This window comes from Juglans regia, chromosome 14 (genome assembly GCF_001411555.2).
Source record: "Juglans regia cultivar Chandler chromosome 14, Walnut 2.0, whole genome shotgun sequence".
In the NCBI taxonomy this organism is placed as follows: Eukaryota; Viridiplantae; Streptophyta; class Magnoliopsida; order Fagales; family Juglandaceae; genus Juglans; species Juglans regia.
The window spans coordinates 24,695,631-24,709,107 of record NC_049914.1 but is presented as its reverse complement, the minus strand read 5'-3'; positions in this window follow the sequence as shown (position 1 = coordinate 24,709,107).

Genomic DNA, 13,477 nt, shown 5'->3' with positions numbered 1-13,477 from the left:
TTTCCGACCAAATACACCACATGATGCACAACGGGATCATCTTCCACACGGCTGCCACTTGATGACAACCTTGCATTTTCCTCCAACAACCCAACAAATTCACCACTCTCAAAGGCATAACTCAAGCAATATCAACCATTTGGAAGATCTCATTCCACAACATCCTTGTTACCTCACAATACAGTAAGATATGATCAACAAATTCTCCATTCTTTTTACATATATAACACCAATCCATCACGATACATCCCCTCTTCCTCAGATTGTCCGTGGTCAGGATCTTCTCAAGAGTAACATTCCATACAAAAAAAGGCTACTTTAGAAGATACACGAGACCTCCAAATATTCTTCCAAGGAAACAGAGTAAGATCATGTGTTGACAAGATTTTATAATACGCCTTAACCGTACATTTCTTGTGATCATTAGACATCCACTTCAAACAATTACGTTGTGCCGTAGGAGTCCCCATGGAGAATAGTAGACTGAAAAAATCGAATACACTAGATAATTTCCAGTCATGAAAGTCCCTATTAAAGACTATATTCCACTGATGAGCACCATGGGAAAATAGCTGCATATCCGCCACTGAAGCCTCCCTATTGGCTGCAATACAATAGAGAGCCGGAAAAGCCCTTTCCAATGCATGTTCTCCACACCACACATCCCGCCAGAAACTGACTCGATTGCCCTCTCCAACTACAAACCGAATGTGTTTTTCAAAACAAGGCCACCCCCTCCTTATAAACGTCCATAAACCCACACCATACCCCATCGCACTTCGTTGGAGCACCAACCACCCCAAGCAGCTCCATATCTAGCGTCAATAATTTCTTTCCATTATGATCCCCCTTTGAATGATATCTCCATAACCATTTTCCCAGTAGAACTTTATTAAAAGTTCTCAAGTTACACACTCACAACCCCCCATACACAATTGGAGCACAAATTGTCTTCCATCTAACCAGGTGAAATTTCTTCTCCTCCCCCATGCCCCCCATAAAAACGCCCTAAAGAATTTCTCAATCTTGTTCATCACCCCTGCAGGCATAGGAAAGAGAGATAAAAAAATATGTGGGGAGATTAGTAAGGGTGCTCTTAATAAGGGTGAGGCGACCCCCTTTCGATAAATACATTCGTTTCCAACCAGCCAACATTATCTCTATCTTCTCCACCACTCCATCCCATATAGCTCTAGCCTTGAAAGATGTTCCCAAAGGAAGACCTAGGTATTTCATTGGCAAAGAGGACACCTTACAATCCAGAAGGCTTGCTAGACTGAGAATATTTGAGATTGCACCCACCGAAACCATCTCAGACTTGCCAAGATTCACCTTGAGCCCCGATACTGCTTCGAAACAAAGTAACAGTGCTCGTAGAGTTTGGATCTGGCTACTATCCGCTTCACAAAGCAGAAGAGTATCATCTGCAAATAAAAGGTGTGAGATGATGATTGAACCACCATTGCCATTACCCACCTAGAAACCAGATAAGAAACCTCCACCAACAGCGGCCAGTACCATCCGGCTATTGCCGCAAGCCCCGAGAACTATAAAAAAAACCAGCAGGTGTACCGTTAACTAGAACTGAGAACCAGGCAGTAGAAATACAATGACGCATCCAGGAAATTCACCTATCACCAAAGCCACACCTCCCATGCAGGTATAAGAGGAAATCCTAGTTCACGTGATCATAGGCCTTCTCCATATCAAGCTTGCAAAGAATACCTAAGCCTCCCTCCATCAATCTATGATCCAAACATTCATTTGCAATAAGCACCGAGTCAAGAATTTGTCTCCCACGAATGAAAGCATTCTGAGGCTTGGAAATGATATGTTCCAACACAGGGCTTAATCGGTTAGCAAGAACCTCTGAAATAATCTTGTATACACTACTAACCAAGCTTATAAGGAAAAAATCCTCAATAATCGAAGCCCCATGCTTCTTGGGGATGAGAGTAATAAACGTCGCATTAAAAGATTTTTCAAACTTTTGAAAGAGTGAAATTCACTAAAGACCTACAAAACATCGTCTTTCACTATGTCCCAACAAGTTTGAAAAAAACCCATTGAAAAACTATCCAGGCCCAGCGCTTTATCTTTAGCCATACCAAAGGTAACCTTGTAGATCTCATCTTCATCAAAAGGTCTTTCCAATACACTCGCACACTGAGAATCAATTGCCTCAAAGGACAAGGCATCAAGCTTCGGCCTCCAACTAGCCGATTCTGTGAGAAGGGTCTCATAATAATGCACAATATGATTTTTTAGCTCAGGAGGAGAAGATAGCACCTGAGTACCTGAATGTAGTGACTCAATAGCGTTACTACGTCAATGTGAATTAGCCACCTTGTGAAAGTACTTCGTACACTTATCACCTTCTTTCAGCCAAAGTGCCTTGGATTTTTTACGCCATGAAGTCTCCTCTGATAACAAAACCCTCTCCAAATTTGCCATAACCATGGTCTTCCTCAATATCACCTCCTTCGAAGTATCACCCAATAATTTCTTACCCTCTAACTCCTGCAATTCCTCCAGAAGAGTAGACTTCTGGTTGTCAATGTGACAAAAAACTTCCAAATTCCACTTCTTCAGGTCTTGCTTCAAAGCCTTTAACTTACTTGCAAGAATAAAGCTTGGAGTGCCTATAAACTTATATGAAGACCACCAGGCACCCACTATCTCTACGAACCCATCCGCTGTAAGCCACATGTTTTCAAACTTGAAAGACTGGCGACCCCTGTGAACACCCCCACAATCTAGAGTTATAAGAAAATGATTTGAATTGACTCGAGCTAGCCGTTTCTGGCATACCTTCGGAAAGTGGGCTTCCCACGAAGGGGAGACAAGGAATCTAACTAATTTTAACCAAACCCGACCATTTGACCAAGTGTACTCAAGAAGAGCTTCCAGAGATTAGTATATTGTGAGTGTTGTTTGTTTGGCAAACAACGAAGAGTCTCGTTTAATTTCTCTACGAAGAGAAGATCAGAGTTGTAGAGTCTGGTACACTTTGATGTATGCGGTCTCATAGGGGTGCAAAGCTTTTGCACACGTATCCAAGGAGCTGAGACAAAAGCTTAATGTCAAGTCAACTCCATGTATCTTTGTCGGATATGGAGATGAAGAATTCGGATACAAGTTATGGGATCCAGAGACAATGAGAATTATCAGAAGTAGGGACGTTGTGTTCTATGAAAACCAGCACATAGGAACTGAAGCTTCCTCAACATTAGGAGAGCTTGGTTCCTATATTACAGATTCTGCACCAATTTGCCACAGATAATGAGGATATGCAGGATCGAGATCCAGAAGCAGAAGAAGAAGCTTAGGGTGTCGAGTAGGGGGAGCAAGAACTCTCTCCACCAGAAGCTGGTGTACCACTATAAGGGTTAGATGGTGAGGAACCTCTTTTAGTTGATGAAGCTCAACCAAGAAGATCGGCAAGAGGCCGCTTATTGATTCCGTCGAGGAGATATCCGGAATCAGACTATATTATGCTTACTGATGAGGGGGAGCCAGAGAGCTTCCAAGAAGTTCAAACACATGCTAATAGAAGCCTATCGGAGCAGACCATGCAAAAAGAGATTAGTTCTTTACAGAAGAATTAGACTTATGAGTTGGTGAAATTTCCTAAAGAAAAGAAAGCCCTGAAGAATAGATGAGTGTTCAAGCTAAAAAAATATGGCCAAGAAAAGCTGATGAAGCACAATGCCAGATTAGTTGTCAAAGGATTCCAGTAGAAGAAGGGAATCGACTTTGACAAGATATTTTCACCAATGGTGAAGATGATGTAAATTTGAGTCATACTCTGATTAGTAGCTGGCTTGGATTTGGAACTCAAACAGATGGATGTGAAGACATCCTTTCTCCATGGAGATCTAGATGAGGAAATCTATATGGAGCAGCTAAAAGGGTATGAAGCTTCAGGGAAATATCACTTAGTCTACAAGCTGAAGAAGAGTCTCTACGGCCTCAAGCAAACACCGAGACAATGATACAAGAAGTTCGACTCATTCATGGTGAGTCATGGTTACAAGAGACTTGTTGCAGATCAGTGTGTCTATGTTCGAAGGTTCCAGGATGACAAGTTTGTCATACTCCTTCTTTATGTTGATGATATGTTAATCAGTGGTGAGGATAGGTCCATGATTAACAAATTAAAGAAGGAACTATCCAAGTCCTTTGACATGAATGACTTTGGCCTAGCGCAGCAAATTTTGAGCATGCAGATTGTTCGTGATAGGAAAGCCAAAAAGATGTGACTATCACAACAAAAATATGTTGAATGGGTAATTAGACGTTTCAACATGGGAGATGATAAGCCAGTCAATACTCCACTTGCTAACCACTTCAAGTTGAGTAAGAGCTCGTGTCCTTCTTCAAAGAAAGAGATTGAAGAAATGGAATCAGTTCCCTACTCTTCAGTAGTAGGTAGCCTGATGTATGCAATGATTTGTATCAGACCAGATATTGCTCATGCTGTAGGCATGGTGAGCAGATTTCTTTCAAATCCAGGAAATGATCATTGGGAAGCAGTTAAGTGGATTCTCAGACTGCTTCCCAGGTGCCTAAAAGGTACGTCAAAGATGTGCTTGTGTTTTGGAGGAGTTAAACCAGTTTTGGAAGGCTATATAGATTCAAATATGGCAGGAGATCTGGATGGTAGGAAATCTACTTTGGGATTTCTCTTCACCTTTGCAGGAGGAGTTGTCTCTTGGCAGTCCAAATTGCAGAAGTATATTGCTTTATCTACTACAGATGTAGAGTACATTGCCGCAGCGAAAGCTGTGAAAGAGTTGTTATGGATGAAGCGTTTTCTCCAAGAATTGGAGGTTAATCAAGAAGACTACAAGGTACATTGTGACAATTAAAGTGCTCTAGACTTGAGCTAAAATTCAATGTACCATTTTCGCACCAAGCACATTAATATCCGCTATCATTGGAAGTGAGAATCCAGCGGACATGCTGACGAAGGTGGTTACAAGTGACAAGCTTGAGCTATGCAGAGACATAGCTGGGATGGACAACATCTAGGTAGATGGGCATGGAGGGGGAGAATTGATGGGTCCCATGCCCACTTGCCCACTAGTTTGAAGCAGCACATGGGCTGCTGCCCACTTGCCCAAAAGGGCTGCTCCCTACTGAAGTTAGGCAGCCGCAATTGCGGCTGCAAATTGTGAGTGCTCACACAGGCAGTGAGGATGTGTGATTCACCTATAAATAGAGGACTCCAACGAGAGCCTCAGATGTACATCAGTTGAGTATCAACGAAGAGAAAGAAAATAGAGAGAGTTAGGAGAACTCTGAGAGAAAAATAAGAGAGTTGAGTTGAGTAGAGTGTGATCCTCCTCATCTGTAATATTTTTCTGTGTTCCACTATTATTAGTGAAGTCCGCTGTGCTTGTTTTTCCCAACAATATCGATATTGAGAGGGGAGGCTTTCTTTTTTTTTTTGTTGAATGCCAATTAACCCCTTTTTTTCCATAAAGCTCTTAGATGGAATTTCAAACAATATAGACAGATAGCCATGTCCTCAAGTCTTTAAAATCCCATTACAGAAGAAGAGAGATCCACGAGATCTCCATCAGGTCGACGTTCTTACGTTGAACTTGTTTCGACGGTTCCGCAACCTCTACCTAAAATGTTTGTGCCCCATCATGGGCCAAAGTATGTGGACGGGGAAATTTGTTTTCAGTTTACTAAGGAGGAAATTGCGCGATCTACCGAACCTTTTCATTATTCCATTGTTCTGAAGTTCCTAAGGGAGAGGCCCTCGTTGGACGCAATTTGGTCGTTTATTCATCTCCGTTGGGGATTATCATGCATGCCGGTGGTTTCAACTATGAAAAGACCAAGAAACGCTTTCATCCAAATGTCAAATGAACAGGATTTCTTGAAAGCTCTCTCTCGTGAAACTTGTGAGGTCAATGGGGTTCACTATCGGGCTTTTCATTGGAAACCAGATTTCAATGAAGATGAAGAACCATCGCTGGTTCCAGTCTGGATAGTGCTACCAGGTCTTTGACCAAATTTTTATCATGAATCTTTTCTAAAGATTTTTACTGCTCCGATTGGCCGGTACATTGGAAGAGATAACCCAACAAAATGTGCTACTCGCATGGATGAGGCACGTTTATGCTTGGAGATGGATGCAGCAAAAGAACCGATTTTTTTTTTCTGGATTGGGATGCCAGGGTCGGGACGAAAACAGGAAGTGATTTATGAGACTTTCCCATCATTCTGTTCAAGATGTAAGGTACAAGGGCACAACGTACGTACGTGTAGATTGAAGGCTCGGATAGATGGAGAAAATGTTTGGGTACATAAAAATACAAAGGACATAGAAGCTGCGAAACCAGATCAACAAGTTGTTCCAAACGATGATATAGATAAAGGCAAGGGATTGATGATGATGGGATCAGGAATGAAACAAGGAAATACGAGTGAAAATATGGCTACGCAAATAGAGAAGCCTCCGGATCAATTCTTAATGCAATAGGAAGATGGTACAAAGGAGGGACAGTTTCAAGCAACACTGGAGAGAAACAGAACTGATGTTCGGTCGAGTGAAGAAAATATTTTATCAGAAAAGGAGTATCATGTAGAGGAAATAGAAGAAGAGGAAATAGAGGGAACTGGAATAAATGGTACTGTAAGTCTGGAAGTTAAGGGGATGCCGGAGGTGAAGGTTGATGAGAACGTTAATAGGGGCGACTATGATTCTGAAATGGAGAGGGATTTGAACATTGAAAATGTAGCAGACCAGAGAGATTATGACTCGGAACTGGAGACTATACCTGATGAGAATGCTGAGAAGAACACTTATATGGAGGACTTTGTTTCTGAACCGGATATGGAATTAAATGTTGAAAATTTTTTAAAGCATAGAGATTATGCCACAAAAAATGAGGGAGCATATACAAAGAAAAAAGGAGCTCGGAAAACGTTTGAAAAGGTTTGTAGTTCGAACCGGGTGATAGCCCGGCCAAATAAATTTTCCCTATGTTTGGTTTGATTTTATCATGGAATATTAGAGGTCTTGGCACCTGTAGAGGTAGATTAAAAAAATTGGTTACGAAATTAAAACCGAAAATTGTTGCTTTAATGGAACCTTTTGCCTCGTCTGATAAGGTGCTGGATGTATTAAACTTATTACACATGGATAAGTTTATTACTAATGAAGGGGAGGCTGGTAAAATTTGGGTGCTTTGGCAGAATGATATTTCACTTCAGCTGGTTTTGTGTAAAGAACAATTTATTTTAACTCGTGTTGGAGATGGAGTTACAAATGTACTTTGCTGCTTTGTATATGCCAAATCTAATATGGTGGAAAGGAGAGATTTATGGGAGTCTCTAAATGGTCAGGTTTTAGGAAATGAACCCTGTATTATTACAGGTGATTTCAATATTATAAGGGATGATTCGGAACGTCGGGGCGGCAGAACTCGTCCGAGAATGGCAATGGAGGATTTTAATTCTTGGATTGATAATTGTGGATTAATGGAAATGAAGTCTTTGGGAAGAAGGTTCTCTTGGCGTAACGGGCAGAGAGGTCTATCAAGAAGTTGGGCTAAAATGGATAGATGTTTATTGAATGCTAGTTGCTTGACAAGATTTCCTAATGTGAGTAACTGATATTTACCGAGATCAACCTCAGATCATTCGCCAATGTTCATGGAATTTCAATCAGACCCTTTCTCATATGGACCTTTTCCTTTTTGGTTTCAACAAATGTGGACAGAACATCCAGAATTTCATGATTTTGTGGGGAAAATCTGGGAGGAGGAAGTGGGGGGAATGGATCTTTTGAAATTGGCTATCAAGCTGAAAAAATTAAGAGGGGCTCTGCGAGAGTGGAATAAGAGATTTTTTGGAAGAACTGAAGCACATATTCAGGGGTTAGAAACTCAAATTGAGGGCTTAAAATCAGCGTTACAACTTGAATGGGATCCGGGGATCGAACAGGAACTTGTGTTGAAACATATGGAATTAGCTAATTGGAGACACTGGGAAGAAACTAGATTGGCTCAAATGGTGAAAGTTAAATGTTGTGCGGAAGGGGATCAAAATTCACATTTCTTTCATGCGTATTTATCTTACAAAAGAAAAAAGAGAGTCACGAAAATGAGGCTCCAAGATGGCACGTATTTGAGATCACCCGAGGAAATTCGTTTAAGAGCAGTAAATTATTTCTCAAATTTTCTGCAAAAGGAGAATCAGGAAAGTTTGCCAGATTTATCTCAGATTATATCGCCTGTTATAACATTGGAGGAGAGTGAGGCAATTAGTGCAATTCCTTTGATTAATGAAGTGAAAAATGCTTTAGATTCCATACTTTCTAATAGTGCTCCGGGTCCAGATGGTTTTGGATCAGGTTTTTTTAAAAGCGTTTGGGATATCATTAAGATGGATATCATGGCAGCAGTGGAAGAATTTTTTAGAGGAGGTAAATGGCCGAGATTTTATACTTCTTCTTATGTGGTATTAATTCCGAAAATGGATACGCCAACGGGGTTTGATAAATTTAGACCTATAAGTTTTTGTTCGGTGTTTTATAAAATTTGTTCAAAGGTGATTGTGAATCATTTGGCAATTCTACTTCAAAAAATGATTTCTTTTGAACAAGGCGCGTTTATTCCTGGAAGAAGTATTTTTGAAAATATCAGTCTGACTCAGGAAATGGTTCGTTCTATTAATAAGAAAATGCATGGGGGAAATGTGGTGTTGAAGCTTGACATGGCCAAAGCATATGACTGTGTTGATTGGGAGTTCCTCATGAAGGTGCTTCGATCCTTTGGGTTTTCTATCACAGTTTGTGGCATGATTAGAGAGTGTATCACCACGTCTTGGTACTCTATACTGATGAATGGTACTATGAAAGGCTTTTTCAAGGGTGGTCGAGGATTGAGACAAGGGGATCCATTGTCCCCTTATTTGTTTATTATTTTATAGGAAATCTTATCTCGTCTAATAAAACAAAGTGTGGAGGAGAAAAGTTTTGGCCAATTCACACAAGCCCGAGGTACTACTTTGGTCTCTCATCTAATGTATGCGGACGATGTGGTCATCTTCACTAATGGAGGCCGTAGATCAATTCGATGCATTCTAAATATCTTGGCTACATATGAGAAGTGCTCTGGTCAATTGATAAATAAAGAGAAAACTGCTATGTTTTTCTCTAAAAAAATTCCTATAGCTAGAAGAAGAAATCTCAAAAGATTGACGGGTTTTTCGGAAGGTAAATTCCCTTTTAAATATTTGGGAGTTCCTATTGTTTCCGGAAGATTGAAAATTGGGGATTTGGAGGAGTTGGCGAGTAAGGTCAAAAAAAAAATAAGCAGATGGAAAATGAGACTGCTATCGGTGGGGGGAAGAGTGATTTTATTGAGACACGTCCTTGCTAGCATGGCGTTACATCTACTGGCAGTTTTGCAAGTTCCCAAACTGATTATCTCTTCTTTAAATCGGTTAATGAGCTACTTTTTTTGGGGAGAAAGTGATGGAAGGGGAAAGAAAAAATGGTGCTTTCAAAACTGTTTCTAAAACTTCAATTGAAATTTGTCTTTTATTAATTTGATTCTACCTGCATATTTTTGCATCAATATCTTTCCACTATTTACAATGTCTTCTCAAACTTCTCTTAACTTGAGCACCATTCAACAAACTCAACAGGCCACGACGATGTAAAACTCGTTGCAATTAAAGGTTTTTTGCGGCGATTTTATTTCCAACAAACACAAAATTGCCACAAAAGGCCCTATTTCTTGTAGTAAAGATGGGATGGGAGTAGCAGCGCTAGCTGGTTCTTAAACATTAGTACCACACGTGTTCGACTTTGGAAATCATGTTGTTTCTCACATTAATTATCTTCCCAACTAAGAGGGTGACAAGAGCCACGACCTCCACCAAATCTCTCGTTGCTATATATAGTTAGCGTAATTGTTTTATGCAATTATTTTAAATTTCTATAGGGTTGGTGGTAATGGGTGAAAACAACTCTAAGAGTTTTTACGTACTCGAAGTTTCCCCCCATTGTAGACAAGGAATCAAAATCCAGACTAGTAAGAGAGTGTGTATGATCACGTACCCACGTTTTTATACACCACACAATATTGCAACTTTTTTTTTTTTTTAATTTTAAAAAAACTAACTACAACTAGCAGAAGAATAAATTTAGTCAATATTTAATATTTTTCCTAACCAAGTTTCCTATAACGGCGTAAAAAATTTGTTGTAAAATTTTAAATGTAAAATTTTAAATATACTTGCAAGTGGATGAACCATATTAAAGTATAGTTTAGCAAAAATAGGGTTGAATCTACAAGGACTTGTGACCTTTTTCGTAGTTGTGCAGGAGGCTGCACTATTTATAGACTTTGAAAACACATTTCCTTTTTCGTTTACCGCCTCCTTCTTTTTTTTTTTTTTTTTTTTAACTTCCTTCATTTTTTTTTTCTTCGCACTTCCTTCATTTTTAATTGCACGTACGTTGGCTTATTTCCTTTTTTTCGTATCCAACTCCTCTTTCCTTTCACGTTAGCTTTTCTGTGAATGTCCCAGCCTTGTTTTGCTTTTTTTTTTTTTTTCGTCATCTCTTCCTTTTACGTTCATATCTAAAACTTTTTTTTTTTACTAGTCCGATAGAAAAAATAAATATTTCAAAATTAATAAAAATATAAAAAATTAACACTACATAATTGTGTTAATGCTTTATTAAAAATAATAAAATTATGCACAATTAAGCTATTGCCAGGTAAAAAATCAACAACTAAAAATCAAGCCCAATGATAAGGCCAAACATAAGCACAGAGATAAAGCAAATTGACTCATTCATGTACACGTAAAGAGCTTGATAAGCAAAGTAGTTGGTGCTTTCAAAACTGTTTCTAAAACTTCAATTGAAATTTGTCTTTTATTAATTTGATTCTACCTGCATATTTTTGCATCAATATCTTTCCACTATTTACAATGTCTTCTCAAACTTCTCTTAACTTGAGCACCATTCAATAAACTCAACAGGCCATGGCGATGTAAAACTCGTTGCAATTAAAGGCTTTTTGCGGCGATTTTATTTCCAACAAATACAAAATTGCCACAAAAGACCCTATTTCTTGTAGTGAAGATGGGATGGGAGTAGCAGTGCTAGCTGGTTCTTAAACATTAGTACCACACGTGTTTGACTTTGAAAATCATGTTGTTTCTCACATTAATTATCTTCCCAACTAAGAGGGTGACAAGAGCCACGACCTCCACCAAATCTCTCATTGCTATATATAGTTGGCGTAATTGTTTTATGCAATTATTTTAAATTTCTATAGGTTAAAGAATAAAGCATATATTAGAATTCCAGGAAAATCATGAAGGCGTCCATGATTTTTCTATAGTTGGCATTGATGCAGAGGACATTTGAGCAGAGACCTCAGGTGTTGGATGATGTATGGAATGAGGATATTGAAAAATGGGAAAGCTTAAAAGAACTATTGATAGTTGGTTCAAGAGGCAGTAGAATATTAGCGTCCACACGCAATAAAACGGTGGCAAATCTTTCATGTATTGTAGAACCATATTTCTTAAAAGTTTTAGATGAACACGAGTCATGGTCCTTATTTAAGCGACTAAAGTTTAGGGATGGACGAGATCCGAGGTATTCAAGAATCATGGCAAGTGTGTAGGTGTCCCACCAGCCATACGAATAATTGGAAGGACGTTGTTGTGCTTGGAAAACTCAGAAACAGCGTGGATGTCTTTCAAGAACAACAAACTCTCAAAAATAAAAGAAAATAACATCTTAACAACATGATCATCAACAGATTTTTCAATATATCCCATTTCTCACTATCCTCATTCCACACATCATCCAACACTAGTAACTACTTCTTTCCTTCAAATTTTTTACCGAATACGAGAGGCCAATGCCTCCATTGCAGCAACTTCTTGTTTCTGGTTTGTTACAGATTCTAAGATTTTTTCTACAATTTTTTGAACATCAAAGATATCAGATACACAAACCCACATTTTCAACTGAAAATATGTTTGGATCGTTTGGTCATTGTAAATGAATTGAGCTTGTGGCGCCCCCAATCCCCCTTATATAAAAACTCGGGGATCGAGACGCCAGGATGGTGACAACACGGTCACACATCCCAACGAAGTGCCAGTGTGTGTACATGCAATGGTGTACAAAAAAATATCGCAGCGGATAGTCAACTAAGTACCAGAATTTATTTACAATCAAAACATCAGTAAAATTTAAGTAGTAGTTATACAGTCATCTATAAAAAAATATAATACAATAATTTCAGATAACTAAGCGAGTGATCCCAGATCACTCCTCGGGCGAAGCCGTCTCCTCAGGCTTGCCCTCCTCCTCCTCATCTGCATCAAAATCTGCGTTACCACAAAATGGTATCGCAGGTAAGTATAACCCAAAATAACCACGTAATAAAAATGCATTAAATGCAACTAACATGCATGCACATGAAGAAATATGCATTTTTTCTCAACACATCATTTTTCCCGAAAATGATTATTATCAACACACGCCAAAATCCCATTTGGCCCAAAATATCCGTAAAATATTTTCCCAGAAAATGGTTTACACAAAATCCAATGCACACTATTTTCCCAGAAAATAGTTCATTAATTCCATATGCACCATGGTCTCCTCTATGGACCATCCGCACATCCTGGCTTCGTAGCGGTGCTCAGTTCCGTGCCCAGCGCGTACATGGCCAAGCATCCACACTACGCAACGAGCAAAGCCCAGTTCCGCGCCCAGCGCGTACGTGGCCAGACATCCTCTAGTCCCCGCCAATAGAAGGACCACGGAGTCGGCACGAGACCATCTCGTCCGATCCCATTGTCGCCCGGCGACAATCCAGGGGACGTTACTCAGTATATTCCGCTCCCGAGTAACCAGAGGAGTTCCACCGAGATAATACCCCATCTCGGCTTGGGGTCGTGATACACACGCACCCACAATCCATTTTCACATGAAATCACAATTTTCTAAATCATGCATGAACATGAATGCAATATACGAAAACCCAGTTTCCTTTACAAACATGAACATGCATGAAATAATGATATGTACATGCACCAACGCTAATCCACAACCATCAATAACCAATAACCAATCCAGTCAATCCAACCAAACAACTCCAATCACAAATCCATCCGACCCCCGAACTCCTTGGACTTAGTCCGGCATGTTCAACCAAATACAGTGAAATGAGTTAGTGCAAAAATACATTTAAATTACGAAAGTTCTTTGGGGAAATACTTACAGTGCAATATAGTAATTTCCGAAGGATCACGAAGCTGCAAGAGGTGACGTCTGAGCAACGCAACAGTGTAAAATATGGCTGTGGGTCACAAATACCAACTTTCAAACAGAGGTAAACGAAGACCCAAGATTGATAGGGTAGGGCCTAGGGAGGTCGGTGAAGCTAGTGGTGGTGGTGGTTGGCCGTGGGTG